General features: G+C 42.5%; 1 protein-coding gene across 15 annotated transcripts in view; it reads right to left on the reverse strand.

Moving 5' to 3' along the window:
* The window catches only part of LOC140191785 (thyroid hormone receptor alpha), a 534,600-nt gene that overhangs the window by 233,078 nt on the left and 282,831 nt on the right, over positions 1-18,691 (reverse strand). The window lies entirely within an intron of this gene.

The following is an 18,691-nucleotide window of genomic DNA, read 5'->3' on the forward strand; positions in this document are numbered from 1 at the left end:
AGAAAACATGTCCTAAGGTTATGATGTTACAGAAAGACCAAATTGAAATGCGCCATGTATTGCTGTGTTGCTGTGCTGAGATTTGTACAAGAAAAGGCTTTATTCAACAGTAAGGGGAAAATGCACTGTAATACATCTGTTTTTCTCATCCTTCTTCCAGAGGGCTTCCAGAGTTTTATCTAATTTTATTTTTTTTATTTATTTAGAGCTACAGCATGGTAACAGGCTCTTCTGGCCTAACGAACCCACACCACCCAATTGCACTCATGTGACCAATTAACCGGCTAACCCATACTTCCTTAGAACGTGGAAGGAAACTGAAATGCCTGGAGGTAACATGCAGTCACTGGGACAGCGTACAAATTCTTTACACATAGCGGTGAGAATTGAACCCAGGTCGCTGGTGCTGGCGCTGTAACAGCATTATGCCAACTGCTACGTACTATAATAATTCTATGATTCCAATTTCTGTGTTTTTATCAGATCCCTCCCACCTCTCCCGAATTTGCTGCCTTTCCCTCAATCATTAACTTTTTTGGATTTCCACAGCCTGAGTGGATGAGTTGATGGTCAATCTTCAGGGGTTGATATAATAGACTCTCCTTACGTCTCCTTTGGCCATAAAGGAAAGTGCTCAATCCCAATGGTATTCTGAGACCGCGATAGGAAAGGACAATTCTGCCCAAGTTCTGCCTCCATCACAAAATTTATCCAGGGTTGAGCAAGTCAGAACAATTTTTTCCAGACTGTGATTAACTTTCAGTTTTGAAACATTTGACCCTGAAGAACCTTGAAGTGAAAAAGTCTCCATCAATCCAGTACCTCTTCCAGCTGTGCTTCATTACTCTGCTATGAATTCCATTCAATTATTTAAGCTCCCCACAAAAAGCTTAGTGATTTTGATTTCCAAAACTCTTCTTATTCCAAACAAATATGGCCTTACCCTGATCTTGTTTTTTTTTGTTTTGCAAATAAAGTTATTTTATTTTGGGCCCTGCAGATCAAGTTCCCATATCTATAAAAGCTGCCTGCACAGAGCAACTATTTGATTGCTCTGATGTGTTCATTTGTGTGCCAGGGCCCTTAATAAGTTGTTGCAGGGGCAAAGCTAAATATAACCTCAGACATTTAAATTAAATATGAAACTTTACATGCAGCCTATACATGTGCCACAGGTTATAATTAACATTAGTAATAGGGAAGTGAGCACTCTAACCCACAAGCTCATGTGTTAGTCACAGATAGTTCTTACTTTAGAGTAACTCCAGAAGTGCAATATTAACTGTAGGCTTAGGGCTTTTTTTGTCATTCCATTGCACAGTTAACAAGCAAAATAGATTGATGGCCATAAAAGTTGAAAAAAAAGGAGCAGGCCATCCAGCCCTACAAAACTGCCCTAGCATTCATCCATTCTATCTTTGCCCCATCCGTAACAGGCGAGATCTACCCTGGTGGCCAACTACTTTAATTCCACCGCTCATTCCCATTTGACCTGCCGGTCCACGGCATCCATTACTGCCCCAATGAGGCCAGTCCCAGGGTGGAGGAGCAACACTTCATATTCTGTCTGGATAGCCTCCAACCTGACGGCATGAACATCGATTTCTCTAACTTCTGGTAATTTGTCCCCCTTCCCCTTCTCTTTTTTACCATTCACTATTCTGGCTCCCCTCCTACCCCCTCACCTCACCTGCCTATTAACTCCCTCTGGTGAACTCCTCCTTCCCTTTCTCTCATGGTCCATTCTCCTTTCCTTTCAGATTTCTTCATCAGCACTTTACCTTTTTCACTTAACACCTCTCAGCTTCTCACTTCATCCCCTCTCCCCCCACACCTGCTACCTTGTACTTCTTCCCCTCTCCCACCTTTTTATTCTGGCCTTTTCCCCGTCCTTTCCAGTCTTGATGAAGGGTCTCAATCTGAAACCCAGTAATGTTGACTGTTTATTCATTTCCATGGATGCTGCCTGACCTGCTGAGTTCCTCCAGCATTTTGTGTGTGTTGCTCTAGATTTTCAACATCAATGGAATCTCTTGTTGGTGTGTGTTACCAGCATTCGTCCTAACCTACTACCTCAGTGATTCCTAAACTATCCTCATATCACTCAATCCCCTAATATCCAGAAATCCATCAATCTCTATTCCGAATGAACACAACGAGTGAACATCCACGACAAGCTGGAATGGAGAGAATGCCAAGGGTCTGCTACCTTCCAAGTGAAGAAAATTTTCATATTCTCAGTCTAGTCATCAAAGTACCTAATGACACTAATCCTATTTTCCAGCATTTAGACTGTTGTTCTCTAAGACTTGGCATTTCAAGTACTTAATGCCTCTTACATGTTGCGACAGTAACTTACTTGAAGCATGCTCTCAGTCAGTACCCACAAATTCAAGCACCCTTCTTAACTCCGCTTTCAATCACCCACCTTTTACCTTAAGCCAGTATCTCCTGGTTATAGGTTCTTGTGCCAAGAGGAAATGTTTCTCATTATCTATTCTATCCATGCCCCATATAACTTTGTACACCTCAGACAGGTTTCCCCTCAGTCTTCCAAGCAAACCAAACTCAGCCTCTTGTTGTAGCTCCATCTCAGCTGAATGTCCCCAGCACCCTCTCCAGTGCAATCACATCCTTCCTAGCGTGTGGTGGCTAGAGCTGGACAGACTCCTTCAGCTGTGCCTGAGTTAATCCTTCATATAGTTGTAGTCCTGACCCAGTGTGGATAACTTCACTCAGCACAATGCTGAACTGACTCTGAAACCTACTGACTCATTTTCAAGGGCTCTACCTGCAACTCGTGTTCTCTGTCTATTATTTACTTCTTAAAAAAATATTTGCAAAATTTGTCTTCTTTTGCACATTGGTTGCTTGTCAGTCTTTGTTTATGTATAGTTTTTTCATAATTGTAGTTATTTATTGCTCTGTAAATGCTTGTAAGAAAATGAATCTCAAGGTAGTAAGTGGTGACATATACGTAGTTCAATAATAACTTTACTTTGACCTTTGAGCACAACATCCCTGCGCCAAAGTTCTCTACCCCAGCCAATGAAGGCAAGTAACCTACATGGGTACTTAACCCCCTTTTCCTCCTACTACACTGCGTGATTTTGTATTGTTATTTATTTTACTTACTACTATTCCAACTTCGATTTCCTGCCTTGCTTCTTCCTTTCCTTAATTCTTCTTGAGATCTCCATTTTCTCGTCAAGCTGGTTTAAACCCTTGCCCACAGGATACTGGTCTCGACAGTGCTACAGTAAAACTTACCTGATTTGCACACATCTAATTTGCAATAGAAATAGTTCCAATTCCAGTTGCACCATTGCTCTGGCCATGCATTCACCTACTTGATCCTCCTGTTTCTGAATTTATTGGCCTTGGCATTGGGAATTATCCTGAGATCAATATAGCTGAAGTCCTGCTTTGTAACCTCTTTCCTTGCTTGCTAAACCCAGTTACTGGAATTGCAGAGCTAAAGGACTAAGATGGAGCTAGTTTAGCTTTAAAAGCAAGATAATATTGGTGCATATTATGCAACAGTATTCCTGAGTCTCCACCTGCATGGCTGACAGTAGTAAAAACTGAGAGAGAGCCATTGGTATGATAAAGGAAGACCGAGACCAAAATTGGTTTCTGGAATGTATAAACCATGTACAACACTGGCAAACTAGCACAAACAATTGCTGAAATGTGTTGTTACAGCCTATGGGTGTCAGTGAAAGTAGATCGACAGGATCTGGCACACTAAAGGCAGCAACTGGTGAAACAGTTTTATGCTCAGGAAGGGAGAATGGTCAGCATCATGATGGTGTAGCTGTCATTTTGAAGAAAGGCATTGACAGTGGGCTGTTGAGAGGCAGGCTGAAAGGGAAGCAAGTGAATATGACTGTGATCCAGTGCTGTGCTCCAAAGAATGAAAGTGACATTGAAGAAAAGGGCATTTTCTAAGAACAGCTGCAATTGGAGGTAGGGTTAATACCATGCCATGACATAATCATCGTGATTAGAGATCTAAGCACCAAAGTGGGAAATAACAACTCACACTTCACTCGGGTAATGGGTACACATGGATGTAGAACGATGGTGAAAGACTGGTGGAATTCTGTGCTATGAACAAATTGGTCATACAGTAGGAGGGATCCTTTTCTTACACTGTGAAATCTACAAATTGACATGGTGCTCACCCAACGGACACAATAAGAATCAGGTTGACCATTTAATGATTAATGGTATGTGGAGACGATCCTTGCACGATGTAAAGGTGAAGGGAGGAGTAAATACAGGAAGTAATCATCACCTTGTTGTAGCAGTGATGAAACTCAAGCTGAGAAGCACTGGCGCCAGAACACAAAAAACAAAGAAGTTTATATGTTGAAAAGCTCAAAGACACCAGTGTGAGATCTGCCTTCACCATTCAGCTTCAGAACAGATTTCAGGCCTTGCAAGACCTTGACGAGGATATGTCAGTAGATAAGATCGACACAATATGGAAATGGATCACCCCAGTTTTCAAGGAGACCACAGACGCTTGTCTGAGATACAGAGCTGGAAAGAAGAAGAACAAATGGGTACACCAGGATACATAGACAGCCTCAGAAGAAAGACGGAAAATTAAGAAGGAAGCGCTAGATGCAAAGTCAACATGATTTAAGGTGAAATTTCAACTAGCATACACTGAAGCTAGCAAGAAAGTGAAGAGACTTGTAAGAAATGATAAGAGACTATATATGGAAAACCTTACAATGCAGGCTGAAGAAGCAGCCAAGCGTGGTGGCCAGGGAAATATGTACAAGGTTTCAAAATTGGTATGCGGAAAGTTCCAGGCCAGGTCTAGTGGTCCTGCAACTTCCAATTAATTTTTGCTCTATTATACGCTCTCTCTTTTGCTTTTATGTTGTTTTCACTTCCTTTGTCAGCCACGGTTGTGTCATCCTGCCATTAGAATACTACTTCTTCTATCCTACGTCTTCCGAATTTCTCCCAGAAACTCCAGCCATTGCTGTTCTGCCGTCATCCCTGCTAGTGTTCCCTTCCAATCAACTTTAGCCAGCTCCTCTGTCATGCCTCTACTATTGTCCTTACTCCACTGTAATAATGATATATCTGACTTTAGCTTCTTCTGCTCAAATTGCTTGGTGAAGTCTATCATATTATCATCAATGCCTCCTAAGGGTTCCTTTACCTTAAGCTCCCTAGTCAAATCTGGTTCATTATACAACACCCAATCCAGAATAGCCTCTCCTCTAGTGGGATCAACCACAAGCTGTTCTAAAAAGCCATCTTGTAGGCATTCTACAAATTCTCCCCCTTGGGATCCTGCACCAACCTGATCTTCCCAATCTACCTGTATATTGAAATCCCCCATGACTATCATAACATTGCCGTTCTGACATGCATTTTCTACCTCTAATTGTAATTTGTAGCCCACATCCTAGCTACTGGTCGGATGCCTGCATATAACTCCCATCAGGGTCTTTTTACCCTTGCACATTCTTAACTCTACCCACAAGGATTCTAAACCTTCCAATCCCGTGTCACCTCTTTCTAAGGATTTAATTTCATTTTTTACCAACAGGGCTGCACACCCCTTCCGCCTACCTGTCTGACTTTTCGATACAATGTGATTCCTTTGATGTTAAGCTCCCAACTAAGGTCTTCTTTCAGCCAGGATTCAGTGATGTCCACAACATCATACCCACCAATCTCGACTGTGTTACAAGATCATTTACCTTATTCTCCATACAGCATGCATTCAAATATAACATCTTCAGTCATGTATTCATCACCCTTTTCGATTTTGGCCCCCCTTTCAACTTCATCTCATCCCACTGACTGTAATTTTGCTCAATCATCTGCCTGTCCTTCCTGACAGCCTCACTGCACACTGCATCTAGTTGTATAGCAACTGCCCCATCCTCAGCCCTATCACTCTGGTTCCCATCCCTTTGTCAAATTAGAGTAAACTGTCCCTAACAGCTCTAGAGCCCTCAGGTTCAGGTGTAACCCATCCCTTTTGTACAGATCATATGCTTTCCAGAAGAGATCCCAATGAACCAGAAATCTGAAGCCCTGCCCTCTGCATCAGTTCCTCAGCCGTGCATTCATCTGCTAAATCATCCTATTTTTACCCTCACTTGTGCATGGCACAGGTAGCAATCCAGAGATTACTATGCTGGAATTCTTGCTTTTCAGCTTTCTATCTAACTCCCTAAATACTCTCATCAGGGCCTCTTCCCCTTCCTACCTATGCCATTGATGCCAATCTGTACCAAGACTTCTGGCTGCACACCCTCCATTTTCAGAATCCAATGGACCCGATCCAAGATGTTCCTGACCCTTGCACTTGGGAAGCATCATACCATCCTGGGTGTCTCTTTCACGTTCAAAGAATCTCGTGTCCGCTCCTCTAAATAAGGAATCCCCTAACACTACTGCAGTCTTTTTCTCTCCCCACTGCTTGTGAGCCACAGTGCCAGATACTTGCTCGCTCTGACTACCCTCCGCTAGGTCGTCCCCCCTCAACACTATCCAAAGCGCTATACTTGTTATTAAGGGGAACAACCACAGGGCTACTCTGCACTGGCTGCCCATTTCCTTTCCCTCTCCTGACGGTCACCCAGGTACTTGCCGCCTGCAACTCAGGGGTGACTACACCCTCTGTAGCTCCCATCTATCATCTCCTCAGTTTCTCTTAGGAGCCAAAGGTTATTGAGCTGCAGCTCCAGTTTTTTAACAAGCTCTCTGAGGAGAGGCGGCTGGTGTGGCTATCCGGGAGGCTGGTGGTCTCCCAGAATTCCCACATCTCACACACAGAACATAAGAGAGCCCCTGGAGCCATTCTCACTGCACTAACAGACAAAGGATAAAGAAGCAGAAACAGCTGTTGAGACAAAGCTTGCCCACTCTAACACTGGCCCACTCACTCAATGGCCACTCCATTTGTCCCTACCTTATTTTTATTAACTGTTGCGAAAGAATCACAATTCAATTGAGCCGCTGGAAAAAGCCAAAAGCGCGCGAATGTCCCTTTTTAAATCTCTTGCCCCAACCTTCCTGTAGCCTCGTCTCTCGATTTGATTGGGCCACAGGGAAAAACAATTGTGGACTTTGAAAAGGCTTTTGATAACATCCACAGGGAGAGTCTCTGGCAAACTCCTGGATCATATGGGATCCCCTTCCAAAACTGTCCAGCTCATCCAAAGTTTCTATGCTAGCTTCACTTGCATAGTTGGTGGCAGCAGCTTGAGCTTTGAAGTTGAGACAGGAGCCTGGCAAAGCAGTGTGATGTCGCTGATATTGTTTAATCTGGTGATTGACTGGGCTAAGAGGCAAACAATGAAAGATAAATAGAGAAGCATTAGGTGGGCTCTTTTCTCTACTTTAGAAGACCTTGACTTTGCAGCTGACCTTGCATTCCTATCACAAACACACCAGCACATGCAGGAGAAAACTCAGCACCTGTGGACCCTTGATGGACAAGTTTGGCTCAGAGTCATCCAGAGAAAGACTGAGACCATGACCCTCAATGTAGAGTCTCCTTCTCATGTTAAGGCATATAGCGCTGACTTACCCCGCACCAGCAGATTCAGCTACCTGGGAAGCATCATTCGGCAGGATGGAGGGACCAAGAATAACATCCAGTGCAGACTCAACAAAACGAGCAATGTCTTCAGAACAACAAGCAACATATGTAGATCAATCAAGTAGAGCGTCCACACCAAGGTGAAGCTGTAGCAGAGCTGTGTTCTGTCCACACTCTTGTACAGGTCAGAATACTGGCACATGACAGCGAGCGACCTTGCCAATCGGTTGTCATTTCACACTATGAGCCTCCTTATCTTCTGGCCAAGAATGATCTCCAACCACAGCCTAGTCCTTCAGTGTCATCAAGAGGACATGGCTACAATCATCATGAGGAAGTGCTGGTGATGAGAAGAGAGGCCAAGTCCATCATCAGTAGCACATTTCACTGGACCCCAGAAGGGCGGAGGAAACATGGGAGACCAAAGACAACTTGGTGCTGTAACACAGAGGCAGAAAAGAGGACCCTGAACCGCACCTGTGGTACAATAGAGAAGATGGCCATGGACGGACAGAGATGGAGGACCTTCATTGCTTCCCTAAATGCCAGTGGCATAACGGGCAATAAGTAAGTAATATTGTTGTGAGTTTATCAAAATGTAGATTGCCTAATGTGGCCATTAATATCTCGGATAGTCAGTCCTAGAATGTATGTCGATCTAGAGAAAAATTGGTATTCATAATAAAAACCTTGACTGAATAGACACTTGTTAATTTTGGACACTACCCACCCAGCAAACCTTTCCTAAAGTTCCCATCTGGAGAGTGCTAAAACTTCATGCCATTTTAGTAACTTCTGCTCCCACAAAACTATTGAAAGAGAGTGATATTCCATCAAATTTCTCTTCTGTCCTTACTTCTCTAAAACTGAGCAACAGCGAATGCATAAACTATGTTCTACATCATACATACCATGTAACCATGCACTGTAATAGAGACAGTTGCTAAGATCCTTGAGAATGGCATATGACCAAACAAGGTTAAGAACAAGGCATACTTCTTCAAGGAATTCCATCTGGACACAGTGCCTTTCAAGTTGGTAGGCATGAGGGTGGAAAAAGTCTTCTACTAATTGGGAATTTGTAAGAGCAACTCAAAAATTAGACCTGGATTTTATGCCCAGAACAATGAGCTTGAAGAAAACTACCCATAATGATCTGTCTCCCTGTGTGTCATTACTTCCCTTTCCTGAAGTGTTTAGCTTAAGGGTACTGTTGAACAGTTAAGCCACATTTAAGAATTCTCACAGATGGCAAACCAAGAGACAAAAAAGCCCCCATTTTAAATTAACTTTTAAAATAGGTTACAAAATGGGGAGAGGAGAAGATGGTGGTGCGACGCAGCGCGCGGCCGCTCTGGTGGTGATGTCTGTTATCTGTCAAGCAGGATGCCGTGCACAATCCTGATTTGATGGAGGCAGATGTGAGAGAACGGAGGAACATCTGGTGAAACTTCTGAAATGCTTGTGTCACTGCCGCTGCTCCTGTGTGATCCGAAATCTCCAGAGGGGAAGGCCCCGAATCCTCGGCTTTGCTTGTTGCTTGGCGGCCAGGGCGGAGTCGAAGCGCTCGGCAGAGATGGTGCTTGGTGTCAGAGGGCTGGTCGGAGGCTCAAAGTTTTCGGACGGACTCAGAGTCGGCTGTGGTCGTGTGCTTCCAGGATGCTGCATCGGCAAGTTTGCGGTGCTGGAGGTTCATGGCAGGGAGGGTTTTTCCCTTCTACCGTCTGTGTGAGATGTTGGGGCTATCGGGACTTTGAGACTTTTTTTGCTGTGCCCATGGTCTGCTCTTATCAAATTACGGTATTGCTTTTCACTGTTGTAACTATATGCTATAATTATGTGGTTTTTGTCAGTTTTAGTCTTGGTCTGTCCTGTGTTTCTGTGATATCATACTGGAGGAACATTGTATCATTTTTTTAATGCATGCATTTCTAAATGACAATAAACGAGGACTGAGTGTCCTCATAATCCAATCTAAAAAAACTCAAAATAAAGATTGAAAAATTCATATACGTCTAAGAGACGAGCTGAAATATATACAGTAAATAAGCTTTCTCAAAAGGTAAAAAGGAATTATTTTTAAATTAATTGTATTTTGAAATAGTTTATTGAGGGAATTGTAATGCACATGTGATTATAATTAACATACACAAATTGCTGGAGAAACTCAGCAAGTGAGACTGCATCTATGGAGCGGAATAAACAGTTGACCTTTTGAGCCTAGACCTTTCAGTGGAACCAATGAAAATCAGTTGATTGTCAACAAGGTATGTTGCTCAAGATTTCCAGCATCTGCAGAATCTCTTGTGTTTATATACATGATTAATATGATTTACAAATTAGTCCTGCCATAAATTATTATAATTGACATTATTTAATTTGATTTTCCTTGATTTCCTTGGAGAAGGCTTCCAAAAAATGCAGTCTGTAGGTGAGAGTCAAATGACAGTCACTGACTTGTGAATTGCCCCATTAAACTACACATGTACAGAATCACTTTCAGCTCAATGGGGAAATGCTGCAAATCCCATAAGACCATTAAGATACTAGGCATGCACTAGATTTCCATTTCACATTCTATAGAATGCTGGCCCTGTAGCCTCTTGGATGCATTTACTCCATAGCCAGCGGACTATAAAATTGAACCAACTTAAAACCCTAAATTTCACAAACATTAATTTATTAGATACTAATTTGTTGAAATTTAGACTCCTGACATTTTGGAAAACCAGGTCAATACATACATATTTCGAAGTCTAAAGTTTAACGATGTAGAAACGTTTGGAACCACAGTAATCCTGAATGCATCACTTTGTGGTAATTTAAATGTCGTCATTTCTTTTCCTTATCCCAACTTTGCTGCCACAGCGATCAAGTAGACTTTTTGATTATGGCTTTCACCTCCTCTACATATACATCCTTAATTTTAAGTGATTGCTGGGCTAGAACTGAACTTCCTGACCGGGTCTGCATGCTTTCTATGCATTGAGTTGCTGCCATATGATTGGATGATTAGATATTTGCATGAACGAGCAAGTGTACAGGTGTACCTAATAAAGTGGCCACTGAGTACATTTTCTCTTCCAATCCCATTCCCCTGCCTTCTCCATGTAATCTTTGACACCCTTATTAATCAAGAACATGTCAACCGCCACTTTAAATATACCCAATTACTTGGCCTCTACAGCCATCTGTGACAATGAATTCAAAAGACTAACTACCCTGTGGCTAAAGAAATTACTCTTCATTTGTGTTCTGAAGGGACATCCTTCTATTCTGAGGCTGTACCCTTTATTCCTGGATTCTCCCATTATTGAAACATCCTTTCCACATCCGCTTTATCTAGGCCTTTCCAAATTTCTTGGTGTTCACCTGGCGGAGAATCTCACCTGGTCCCTCAACACCAGCTCCATAGCAAAGAAAGCCCAACAGCGTCTCTACTTTCTGCGAAGGCTGAGAGAAGTCCATCTCCCACCACCCCATCCTCACCACATTCTACAGAGGTTGTATTGAGAGCATCCTGAGCAGCTGCATCACTGCCTGGTTCGGAAATTGCACCATCTCGGATCACAAGACCCTGCAGCTGATAGTGAGGTCAGCTGAGAAGATCATCGGGGTCTCTCTTCCTGCCATCACAGACATTTACACCACACGCTGCATCCACAAAGCAAAACAGCATTATGAAGGACCCCACACACCCCTCATACAAACTCTTCTCCCTCCTGCCATCTGGCAAAAGGCACCAAAGCATTCAGGCTCTCACGACCAGACTATGTAACAGTTTCTTCCCCCAAGCCATCAGACTCCTCAATACCCAGAGCCTGGACTGACACCAACCTACTGCCCTCTACTGTGCCTATTGTCTTGTTTATTATTTATTGTAGTGCCTGCACTGTTTTGTGCGCTTTATGCAGTCCTGGGTAGGTCTGTAGTCTAGTGTAGTTTTTGTGTTGTTTTACGTAGTTCAGTGTAGTTTTTGTATTGTTTCATGTAGCACCATGGTCCTGAAAAACGTTGTCTCGTTTTTACTGTGTACTGTACCAGCAGTTATGGTTGAAATGACAATAAAAAGTGAGTTAACTTGATTTGGTAGACAATAAGGTGCCATTATGGCCATTATGAGGTAGATTGTGAGGTTAAAAGCCCACCTTTCTGTACTAGGGTACTGAACTTATAACAGTGGGATAGAAGCTGTACTTCAGCCTGATGGCATGCGCTTTTAGGCTTTTGTACTTTCTGCCCAATAGGAGAGGAGACAAGGGGGAATGTCTGGGATGGGTGGAGACTTTGATTACGTTGGCAACTTCACTGGGGCAGTGAGAAATGTAGACAGAGTCCATTGAGGGGAGTCTGGTTTCCAAGACGTGCTGAGCTGTGTCCACAACTCTCTGCAGTTTTATGCAAAGTGTGAGTTGTGTACTCCAGATGTTGCTGCCAGATTTCCTCCACTATAAATGAATGCTGAGAACCTCAAAGTTCTAAATGCAGAGCGACGACCCGCTGCAGGAACTCAGCAGGTCAAGCAGTTTCTGTCAATGTTCTGAGTTGAAACCCTGAATCAGGACAAATTACAATGATTACAAATGCAGGTCTGGTATCAAATTCACACACCTGTAAAAATAGATCTGCATTAGCTCACATGTATATTTAGGTCTACAGGCAAGCCAGCATTCAGAATCTCCAACATATAAGTACTCAGAACAGGCGTAAAAGCAGAATACATGGGACATTCAGAATCCTTTATCCCCAGGTGAAGGAAAACAGCACAATATTACCATTTAGCCTAACTCCATCTTGTAATTTCTGTTAGAACTAACTCAAAATGTATAATATAATGTGTAAAAGACTGTAATAAAAAGGAAGATTATATTAAAGGTAAGATTTTTTTTAAAATTTAGAGATACAGGATAGTAACAGGCCCTTCTGATCCAATGACCCCACACCACCCAATTACACCCATGTGACCAATGAACCTACTAACCCCTACGTCTTTGGAATGTGGGAGGAAACTGGAGCACCTGGAGGAAACCCACATGGTCACAGGTAGAACATACAAACACCTTACAGGCAGCAGTGGGAATTAAACCCGGTTTGCTGGCGCTGCAATAGCATTACACTAACCACTATGCTACTGTGCAGCCCTGTCTATGTTTCTAGATGTTCTTCTTTCTATCTGTTTCTGAAAGTTGAACGTCTTGGGCAGTATTTTGAAAATAGCTACACATATCAATTGGACAGGATTCAAATAGATAGCTTACTGCTCTTCATCCTCTCAAAACCAGCTTCACCTTGAAAGAATCCTTCAATTATTAAAAATCACACACGCCCACTATGCAATTTCCATACCTGCATCATTCATCAGTTCCACATCTATACCATATATACATGTATGTCTGATCCTTTACACAGATCTAGATTCTGATTAGATGAAGGAACATTCTGTTCTGGTGAATGTCAGAAGTTCAATATGTAGTACAATAAAATGATTGCCAGCCAGTGGATGGGCATCTATGATAAGAGGTGTAGTCAGATCTAGCAGTTACAATAAAGCATTTCCATCCCTTTCAACATCCCTTTGAAGTAGTATGTTCTCTCTGTCTCTCTCCCTCTCTCTCTGTCTGTCTCTCTCTCTCTCTCTCTCTGTCTGTCTGTCTGTCTCTCTCTCTCTGTTCACATGTTCACACGATCTGGTTGAATTAATGATTCACTCAAGCATTTTTGTTTTGTTTTCGAACTCATTGACTTTAGATTAACACAGATGCCCATATGCTTGCTGTCATAATCAGTCTAATGTCAGAATCAGATTTATCATCACTGACTCAAATTACAGTACATAAAATTACTATAAACTATACAGTATAAACAAATAGTGCAAAAGGATGGAACAATGAGGTAGCATTCACAGACCATTCAGAAATCTGATGGCAGAGGGGTAGAAGCTGTTTTGAAATCATTAAGTGTGGGTCTTCAGGCTCCTGTACCTCATCCCTGAGGTTGTAGTGTAAAGAGGGCATGTCCTCAGTGATGAATGCAACCTTGTTGAGGCATCTCCTCTTGAAGATGTCTTTGATGGTGGGGAAGATTGTGTCTGTGATGGAACTGGCTGAGTATACAACCTTCTGGTCAAACCAGGGCAGGATGTACACAGTGAATGACAACTGAACAGGGAGACCTCGGGGTACAAGAATATAGCTCCCTCAAAGTGGTAACTGAGGTGGGCAAGGTGGTGAAGAAGGTGTATGCCGTGCCTGCTACATCAGCTGAGGCATTAAACATAAGAATTGGGACATCATGTTACAGTTGTACAAAACACTGGTTAGACCACACCTGGACTATTGTTACACTAAAAGAAAAATACGATAAAGCTAGAGAGGGTGCAGAAAAGATTCACAGGGATACTGCCTGGATCAGGGACTGAATAGGTTGGGACAGAGCACTCAAAATACTGAAGGAACTCATCTGATCATGCAGCATCTATGGAGGGAGGTAAATGGCCCAGTAGATGCTTCCTGACCTGCTGAGTTCCTCCAGTGTTTTGAGTGTACTGCCCAGGCTTTCCAGCACCTGCAGAATCTCTTGTGATATTGGATAGACTGGGACTGTTTTCCCTGGAGTACAGGAAGCTGAGAAGTGTCACAATGGAGGTATTTAAAATTATGAGAAGCATAAACAGAATAGATAGCTAGAATCTAATTCCCATGATAGGGGTTTCTATGAGTAGAAGACATATGTTTAAGGTGGTGTAAAGTGGATTTGAGGGGTAAATTTATCACATAAATAATAGTTGATATCTGGAATGAGCTGGTGGAACTAGGAACAGAAACAAAATTGATAAGGTACTGTATCTGAACATGTAACCGAATCAGCAAGGCATTGACGGATAGAGAATTAATGCAGGAAAGTGGGATTAATATATGATTGGCATTGTCCAAGAGCTTGGTCTATGCTGTACAACTCTTTGACTCTAGTAAACCTAATGGACAACAGTGGAAAACAGAGGTAGTCACATCTCACACAGGAGAAGAAAATCTGTCTTTCAAACTGAAGCTAGAGTCTTTAGGGAGCTATTGTTCTGCAGTAATTGGCGGACTCAGACTAATGAAGACTGATCGTCTTAGAATAAAATTCCACAGCACCGCTCTGCCAACTACTGCTACCAAACCACCTCTGTCTCGCTCTTGTTGAAGTAGTTGTAGCATGTCAAATGACGTATCATTTCCAGGATATCTGATATGAATACATTCTGTGGCTAAAAAGACAGAGCAGAAAGGAAGCACAAGGTTTACACAGCAACACATGCAAAACGTTGGAGGAACTCAGCAGGTCAGGGAGTATCAATGAAGAGCAATAAACAGTTGATGTTTCAGGCGGAGACCCCTTGTCCAAGTCCTGATGAAGGGTCTCAGCCCCAAATGTCAACTGTTCATTCCCCTCTATCCCTGCTGCCTGACCTGCTGAGTTCCTCCAGTATTTTGTGTGTGTTTCTCTGGATTTCCAGCATCTGCATAATCTCTTGTGTTTACAAGGTCCACATATTGGCATCAGACATTCACGAAGTACGTCTGCATCCTGACTTAACTAACTGCATGTGGATACAGAGAATTATATCAAAGGACAAAACTTCTGACTGTAAATAGAAGTTATGTCCAAGAATAGGCATCTCACTCTGCCTGAGATTGTGAACGTGACCAACACCTTGTGTCTTTGTCCTACTAGGCCTGTCAAGGCAATTGGTAGTGTAGGGGGTTTGAAAGGATTGAACCATTTCAGAACTAACTTCAGAGTAAAAACAGATATAGAATGTACGAAGACTTGTGGATTCATTCTTAGATTGCCTGAAGATAATCATTGGATCAGTTTGGTCTCAGAACACATTGAATCTTGAATCCTTCTCAAAGACGTCCTGAAATGTTCCCTTGATAACTCCTTCTAATCCAAAGAGATAAGTCTTTTCCAGCAGTATACAAAACACCACTCAAAAGGGATTTTTCAAAGTTCAAAGTAAATATATGTCACCATATAGTACCCTGAGATTCATTTTCTTGTGGGCATTCACAGTAAATACAAAGAAACATAATAGAATCAATGAAAAACCATACATAGCAGGACAAGTAAACAAGCAATATGCAAAATACAACAAACTGTGCAAATACAAAAAGCAAACAAAAACTAAATAAATAAGCAATAAATATTGGGAACATGAGATGAAAGGTCCTTGAAAGTGAGTCCATAGGTTGTGGGAACAGTTTAGCAAGGGGTGAGTGAAGTTATCCCCTCTGATTCAAGAGCCTGATGGTTGAAGGGTAATAACTGTTCATGAACCTGGTGATGTGGGTCCTGAGGCTCCTGTACCTTCTTCCTGTAGGCAGCATTGAGAATAGAGCATGTCCTGGATGATGGGGATCCCAGATGATAGATGCACTTTCCTGCCACAGTGCTTCTTGTAGATGCGCTCAATGGTGGGGAGGGCTTTACCTACGATGGACTGAGCTTTTCCAATCAAGGGCATTGATGAATCCGTACCAGGCCATGATGCAACTGGTCAATATACTCTCCACCACACATTTATAGAAGTTTGTCAAAGTTTTAGATGACATACTGAATCTTTGCAAACTTCTATAGAAGTAGAAGTGCTCTTGTGCTTTCTTCATAATTGCATTTACGTGCTGGACCCTGGATGGGCCCTATGAAATATCACTGAGGAATATAATGTTGCTGACCCTATCCACCTCTGATCCTCTGATGAGGACTGGCTCATGCACCTCTGGTTTCCTACTCCACAAGTCAATAATCAGCTCCTGGGTCTTGCTGACATTGAGTAAGAGGTTGTTGTTGTGGCACCACTCAGCCAGATTTTCAATCTCCCTCCTATATCCTGATTCGTCACCACCTTTTATTCAGCAAACAACAGTGGTGTCACCAACAAGCTTGAATATGGCACTGGAGTTGTGCTTAGCCACACAGTCATGAGTGTAAAGCGAGTAGAGCAGGGGGCTAAGCACACAGCCTTGTGGTGCCCCTGTGCTGATGGAGATTGTGGAGATGTTGTTGACAATCCGAACTGACTGGGGTCTGCAAGAGAGGAAATTGAGGATCTAGTTGCGCAAGGAAATATTGAGACTAAAGTCTTGGAGCTTATTGATTAGTTTTGAAGGGATGATATTATTGAATGCCGAGTGTAAAGCGGGTCTTGATATATGCATCTTCATTGTCCAGATGTTCCAGAGTTGAGTGAAGAACCAATAAAATGGCATCTGTTATGGTCCTGTTGTGATGGTAGGCAAATTGGAGTGGATCCAACACTTCTCAAGCAGGAGTTGATGTGTTTCATCACCAACCTCTCAAAGCACTTTATTACAGTGGATGTAAGTGCTACTGGATGATAATCATTAAGGCAGGTCACTATGTTCTTTTTAGGCACTGGTATAGTGAAGCCTGCTTGAAGCAGGTGGGTACCTCAGACTGCCAAAGCGGCAGGTGAAAGATGTCAGTGAACACTCCAGCCAGTTGATTAGCACGGGTCTTCAGCACTTGTCCATGTACTCCGTCTGGGCCAGATGCTTTCTGTGGGTTCACCCTCCTGAAGGATGCTCTCACATTGGCCTCAGAGACTGTTATTACAGGGTCAGCGGGGGCTGTGAGAGTTTGTGAAGGTGCCTCCATGTTTTGTGGGTCAAAGTAAGCACAGAAGGCATTGAGCTCATCAGGAATTGAAAACTTGTTGTCATGTATGTCACTTGGCTTCACTTTGTAGGAAGTGATAGCATTCAACCTCTGTCTGAGGTGTCGTGCATCACCATAACCATTGCTCTTTGATCAATTAGAGGCCTTAACAAACTGCTTGACCAATAAATATTGGAAACTCCACAATTTTATTTAGTCCTTGTGATAAACTTAATTTTGATGTATGTCATGATCCCATAGGGAATGTAGGTTGCATGCAAGAACCAAGACAGTATGTCTATGTCCCCAGAATCAGGTTGTTGGAAGCAATTGTAACCATTACCTCCTACAAATGAAGCCTGGAATTAAAGCTGACCTTATTCAAATTGCTACAATCCTCACAGGGCTTGGCAGGATAGATGTTGGGATGCTTTCACCAGTGGGGGATCCTTGAACAAAAGAACATACAGTAACCACAAGATAAGTGACTGGTCATTTAAAATTGAGGTACACAGAAATTTCTCTTTGCAGGGCTGTGGTGAATCCTTGGAATTCTCTGGGCTGGAGGGTGATGAAGTTAGATTATTAGAAGTCCAGATGAAGTTTATGAGAATGATCCTGGGAATGAAAGGGTTAATATATGAGAAGTGTTTGATGGCTCTGGGCCTGTACTCGTTGGGGTTTAGAAGAATGAAGGGGGAACCTCATTGAAATCTATCGAATATTGAAAGGCCTAGACTGAGTGGATGTGGAGAGGATGTTTCCTATAGCGGGGGAGTCTAGAACAGAGGGCACAGACTCAGAATAGAAGATGAGGAGGAAGTTTTTTAGTCAGAGGGTGGTGAATCTGTGGAATTCATTGCCACAGATGGTTGCAGAGCCCAAGTCCTTGGGTATATTTAAAGCGGAGGTTATAGGTTCTTGATTAGTAAGGGCATCAAAAGTTATGTGGAAAAGACAAGAGAATGGAATTGAGAGGGATAATATATCAGCCATGACGGCATGGCAGAGCAGACTCGATGGGCCAAATGGCCTAATTCTGCTTCTATGTTTTATTAAGCTTTGGTTAGGATGAAAATTTATAGCTTTCCATCCCACACAGAGAAGAAAGTAAAGAAATACAAGCTTATTTTAAAATCCACATATGTTGGTGTTGATAGAACAGAGGGTTATATGAGCCAAAAGGCATTTTAGAGCCAGCTCATAAATTGTGAAGTGAATTCATTACATTTTTGAGTTTTTTTATAAAAGTACCTATCCCATAATAGAGCTGGAGTATCTATGTAGCCCATGGGATTGAAAACTGATGTTGAAGGTCAAAGGAGATCCCTTTTCTCCTTTGACTCTTAGCCTTTCCACTACCTCTGTGGCATTACCCCAACTTTCTCAACTGATTGGTGACTTCACAGACAGAGAATGTACTTAGGAGAACTAGAACTGTTT

Source organism: Mobula birostris, chromosome X (assembly GCF_030028105.1).
Source record: "Mobula birostris isolate sMobBir1 chromosome X, sMobBir1.hap1, whole genome shotgun sequence".
Classification (NCBI taxonomy): domain Eukaryota; kingdom Metazoa; phylum Chordata; class Chondrichthyes; order Myliobatiformes; family Myliobatidae; genus Mobula; species Mobula birostris.